This window comes from Hypanus sabinus, chromosome 29 (assembly GCF_030144855.1).
Source record: "Hypanus sabinus isolate sHypSab1 chromosome 29, sHypSab1.hap1, whole genome shotgun sequence".
Lineage (NCBI taxonomy): Eukaryota > Metazoa > Chordata > Chondrichthyes > Myliobatiformes > Dasyatidae > Hypanus > Hypanus sabinus.
In genome coordinates, this window is record NC_082734.1 from 24269540 (window position 1) to 24275539 (window position 6000).

Below are 6000 nucleotides of genomic sequence, written 5' to 3' on the forward strand. Positions count from 1 at the left end.
ACAGAAATCTGAGCCATCAGGCTAATGTAGAATCGAGGGAGCATTGTGCTGTTGGAGATGGCCTCCTTTTAATGAGGCTTAAACTCCCTAGCCAGTGTAATAGATGCCAGGACACTGATTGGAAGGAGAACGAGGGATTATCCCCAGTGCTGCCCTCCACCTGGGTAAGGCAGACTCTCTGGTTTCAGTCACACAGCAGAGAAACAGGCCCATCAGCCCAGTTGGTCCGTGCTAACCAAGAGGTCCCATCTGAACTAGTCACATTTGTTATCATTTGGCCCATAACCTTTTAAACCTTTCCAACCCATGTAACTATACTATCCTATAATGTTCTAAAAGTTGTTTCTGTACCTGTCTTAACCATTTCCTGTGGTAACTCTTTCCAAATACATACTGTCTCTGGTGTAAAAAAAAGTTTCCCCTCAAGTTCCTACTAAACCTCTCCCCTCTCATCTTAAACCTATGCCCTCCGGTTCTTCAATCCCCAACCCTGCAAACAAGACTGTGCAGAGTCCCTCTTAACGTTACGCCCCTCAGACCCTACACTCCAAGGGAATAAAACCTTAGCCTGTTCCGCCTCTTCAGTAACTCAGTCCCTTGAGTCCTGGCAAAACCTCTCTGCATTCTTTCCAGTTTGATATCGCACGCATGCATACACAGAGAGCAGGCTCCTTCTGCCTGTGCTCCAGCACATACAGTATCGGGTACACGTGTAGGCAGTCTCACGTAGATATACACCTGGACTTGCACACACACACACATTCCATACTTAAGCACACAACTAAGCACTCACATGGTGCACATGTGCATGGATTTGCACATTGGCACACTCATACCTCTGCTCACACTTGTGAACACACACATGCATCTTGCACACTGTACAAACCTGTAATTTCTACCATTCTCTCACACACTGCAAATCTGCACACACACACGCACTCTCACACAAGGGCACAGATACACACACACACCATCTCTGTGTCCAGTAACTGGGAGTAAAGGGACGATACAATTGAGAACTACAGGGTGCCAATATGCAGCTGGCATTGCCAGTCAAATCTGGCCTCCCACATGGAAACCTTCAAAAATTTGTGTTACAACGCCTTGCATTTCTGTTTTTTTTAGTGGGACGCTCTCCAAATCACACACCTTCCACTCCTCCAGCCCTGGCACGACAGGTCACAGGATGTGCCCATCACCAGAAGATTTACTGAAGTACCTTCAGTAAAAAAAGCAATTTATGTTATTTCAATCAACCCTCAGTGCGACTGAGGGAGAGCACAATTCGCACCCACGAAAGACCAAACTTGCACCTTTGCAGGGTTAAACACAACATGGCAAATGAAATCGAAGCGATGACCGCCAGAGATGGCTCATCAGAATGCACCACCACCGCACATTCTGCAGTTCTGGTCTCCGTAATCAGTGTACAGTTTTCAATCATTTTAAGTGCTCCTTTAAGGATTTAAATGTAAAATCAAATTGGCATTGGCCTGTGTGAGGGAGCACACAGGAATCCTGTCAGTGCACTGTTAGCGTCACTGTCCTTGTGAGGGAGATGGGAGCCTTTGTTTGTATTCATTCCGATAAACCTTCCCCGTCAATACTCAACGTACAATCATCACCCATCTTCTGTTACCCCAAGTGCGCTCCCCCACCCCACCCCAGCCCCACACCTTCTCACACACTCAACCCTGTGCCTTGATTAATGATTGGGTTGTATAACAGGTGAAGACGCTCACACTGGAGGCTGGGGGGGGGGGGGGAAAGAAGACCTGGGGTTAGAGGAGTACGTAGGTGGATGGGCAGGGGGAAAATAACGGGGCTTGGTTTGAGCTTGCTATGTTCTGTTTCATTGTGTTCCGAGTTGTTCTGCTGAGCATTGTGGGTAGGCTACGTTGGCACTGGGATTTGTGGCCACACTTGCGGGCTGCCCCCAGCACATCCTCGGGTTGCGTTGGTTGTTTCGATGGATGCATGATAAATCAATGTGAATCTGAGAACAGGTATAATGTCAGGATGCTGATGTCGAGATTGGACGGGTGGGGTGGGGAGGGTAAGGGGGACAAAGGGGGGAGGGTCACACTTCTATCAAATGGAAGACAATTTAATATCACCCACAGTGCATTGGGCACCCCCTTGTGGACACGTTGCAGTTGGTACATGCCAGGACTTTTGCCCTTCATTCCTGGACGGGGTGAGAATTGGTGGGAGAGGGAATGTCAATGGGAATTGTTCTGCCTTCTATGGCAGGGTCACACAGTATGACCACATTTCACCTTGCTAACCCATTATCCCTGCTGTCATGGTACGTCATATCTCCAGGGCCCACCTCACCTTCAGCGTGGGCAAACCCCTAGTGCTAGAGGGCAACTCCCTAATACAGAGAAGGTCTCCCTCCTTGGGAAGCCAGATTGACTACCACCTCTCTGCTCAACTTAAACGGGGCTGTCACCTTGACTGGTTCCTTGTTCCTGTTCAGCATTTGGGCAACGGAGCAGCTGAACAACAAGGTAGGAGGGCTCACCAAAGTGGTTTTTGACCAATAAGTCTTTAAAATTATAAAGGCATTTGGCAAGAGGCAGGACAACACCGAATAAGTTAGGGGCAGCACAGTCAGTAGAACGGCTGCCTCCTATGTTTAGTAACCCGGTTTTAATCCCGACCATGGCGGCTGAGCGTGTAGAGTTTGCACGTTCTTCCCGTGACTGCCTGGCTTTCCCCCGGGTGTTCCGGTTTCCTCCTGCACCCAGAATATGCGCTGGTGGGCTGATTGGGTGCTGTGCGTTCCCCTCCTAGGTGCGTGTTGGAAACTGGAAGGAGTGGTTGGAGGAGTTCAGTGGGATTGATGTCGGTGGGTGTCTGATGTGAGTGTGGACTTGGTCTCTGTGTTACATCTCTCTGTGAAATCCAGAAGCGGAGACTGGGGGTGGTGGCAGCAATCTGGTTCAAAAGTCACATGGTGTATTCTCAGAAATACTTGTGCAGTAAATTAGGACAGTAACTTTGCTTTCAGTAAATGGGAAACGCCTTGCAATGTTTCCCTAGCTCCCACAGAAATACTGATACCCATTAGTTGGTTCACCAGAAGAACACACACAGTGCTGGAGCAATTCACAGGTCAGGCAGCATCTGTGGAGGGGAATAAACAGTGGATGTTTTGGGAAGGGTCTTGGCCTGAAATGTTGACTGCTTAATCCCCTCCACAGTTGCTGCCCGACCTGCTGTATTCCTCCTGCATTTTGAATGTGTTGCTCTGGATTTCCAGCATCTGCAGAATCTCTTGTGTTTACGGTTTACCTGAAAGTCTAAGTTTCAACTCTTCACGGAGGCATCAGTCATCACCTCACTCCTCGAGTTGGGTGTCCAGACGTTGGTGACTGCATCATTCTCAACAACACCTGCCTATTACCTCCAGTCCCAGGGCTGCGGGTGGGAAGGAGCTTCAACCCTAACCCACACTCCCATTCAGCAGGAGAAGCACATTGATTCTTGCAATGCTGGGGCTGATCTCCTAGCATTGCATTGGGCTTCTCCTGAAATCACTGTCCTCGCCCTCTCTTCAGTAGTGGTGGGGTCATGGGACTGTGATCAAGGGTAGGAGGCTAGGGTACTCCTCCCCACTTCCCCTCTCCAGTCCTTTCAGTAGGCACATCACACCAAATGTTCCTTGAACACTGGGAGATGCTCATGTCTTGCCTTTGGCCAAAGTGCTCTTTCCTCCCAGCTCCATGGGTGAGAGTTCACCAGGGCTCCTTTAGATGGTGCGGCCATTGGCCCGTGAGTCCTATTGCCTCAATACCATCTACCTGACTGGAGGTGGATGAACTCCTACTCACCACTCATCCCTTGCATTGCTGCCCATCTGGAGAGTAGCAGGTGAGGCAGGAGAGGTACACCTGGACTACAGGTAGCATCACGTACCCTGCTTGCTGGAATTGGGGGTGGGGGGGTCGGTTGGTGAGTTGGGAGTTCAGAGTGGTTGGGGATGGGATGTTAACTGCTTACAGAAACATTCTCACTGCACCCCGGGGTGCCCTGCTCTCAACCATACGCTGGACCTGAGTGGGCTACCCTCTAGCACAGCACAGCAGAACTCGGGGAACTTGTCTGCGAACAGACTGCAAGACATTCCCTAACTTCCGACGATCTGGGATCGATGCCTCGAGGGTCTCTGACTCCCTCAGTTTCTGGGAATGTACTCTAAAGTGTTTGTGTGCACTGTGAGTGTGTGTGTGCGCGTGTACCTGAGCACTGATGCAAGTGTGACACAGTGAATGGCAGAGTGTGTGCGTGTGTGAACAATGCGCGTGAGCGTGTCAATGCCAGTGTAAGCATTCTGTCTGGATGCATCATGGCTCGTTACGGCTCTGCAAACGACTGCAAGAAACTGCAGAGTTGCGGACATACCTCAGCACATGACGAGAAACCGCCTTCCCTCTGCCTACGCTCCTCGCTTCCTTAGTAAAAGATCATAAAAGATCCAACCCAGACCAAACATTCTCGCTTCTCCCTCTCCCATCAGGCAGAAGATACAGAAACCTGAAAGCCCGTGCATTTCGGCTCAAGAGCAGCTTCTATCCCACTGTTATCAGACTCCTGAGTGGACATCTTGTATGAGAAGATAGAGTCCTGACCTCACAATCTACCTCACTGTGATCTTGCATCTTATCATTTACCTGTGCTCCACTTTTTTCCAGAGGCTTTTACACTTTATTCTACATCGTTATTGTCTCACCTTGTTCTAATTCAATGCACTATGTAAAGATCGGATCTGTATGAACAGCATGCAAGACAAGCTTTTCGCTGTATCTCAGTAATAAACCAAAACCAATGTACAGTTGCATGTACACCAGTGGCCCCTGAGCAGGGCACCCGACACCTCTCCCCTTCGCTTCCCACAAGCCACTGGGCGCAGCGGTGTTTTAAAGAGTCATGACGAACACCATTAGTGTCAATGTTTACCCTTTTCTCATCATTTCACCTCATTTCCAGTCGCTTATTTTTAAACAGTGGCTCCACCCGTCCCCCCCATTCTCGATTCTGCCATGAGGAAGCACCGTCTCCACACCGACCCTGTTGGGATCAGTTAGGTTCTTGTGCTATAAGCCCAGCCTGTCTAAACGGTCCTTGCAACACAACTGCCTGCTCCTTAAGACTTAGGGGGCAGAATTAGGGCATTCAGCCTATCAAATCAGCTCAGGTATTTCAACATCCCCACTTCCCTGCCTTCTCTCCCGTAACCTTTGACACCCTTACTAATCAAGAACCTATCAACCTCCGCTTTAAATACACCCAGTGACTTGGCCTTTACAGCTGTCTGTGGCGGTGAATTCCATAGATTCACCTTCCTCTGACTGAAATTCCTCCTTATCTCTGTTCTCAAGGGATGTCCTGGTATTCTGTGGCTGTGCCTTCTGGTCCTAGACTCTCCCACTGAAAGAAACATTCTCTCTAATGTCCACTTTATCTAGGCCTTTCAGTTATATTATAAGTTTCAATAAGATCCCCCATCTTTCTTCTGAATTCCAGTTAGAACAGACCAAGAGCCATCAAACACTCCTCACCTATTAACCTTATCATTCCCAGGATCTTTCTTGTGAACCTACGCTGGGAAACACTTCACTTCTCAGTCTCTTAAATACAAGCCCGGCCTGTCTAAGCTTTCCTTGTAATATAACTGCTCATTCCCACCATCAGTCCAATGAGCCTTCTGAACTGCTTCTGATGAATTCATCTCCTCCCTCAAATAAAGACACATACAGCTTCTCACCAAAACTCCACATAGCTGAAGTATAACCTCCCCCTTTGTTACGCATTTCCCTCACAAGTCACAAATAAATGCTCTGTATGTTTTCCGAATTACTAGCTAGCTGTACCTGCAGACTAGCCTTTTCCCCTTTCCCAGCCTCAACATGAAACATTAACTGCTTTCTTTCCACAGGTGCTGCCCACCTGGGCAGGTTCTTCCTACATTGCAACACCGGTTCACTTTGATTC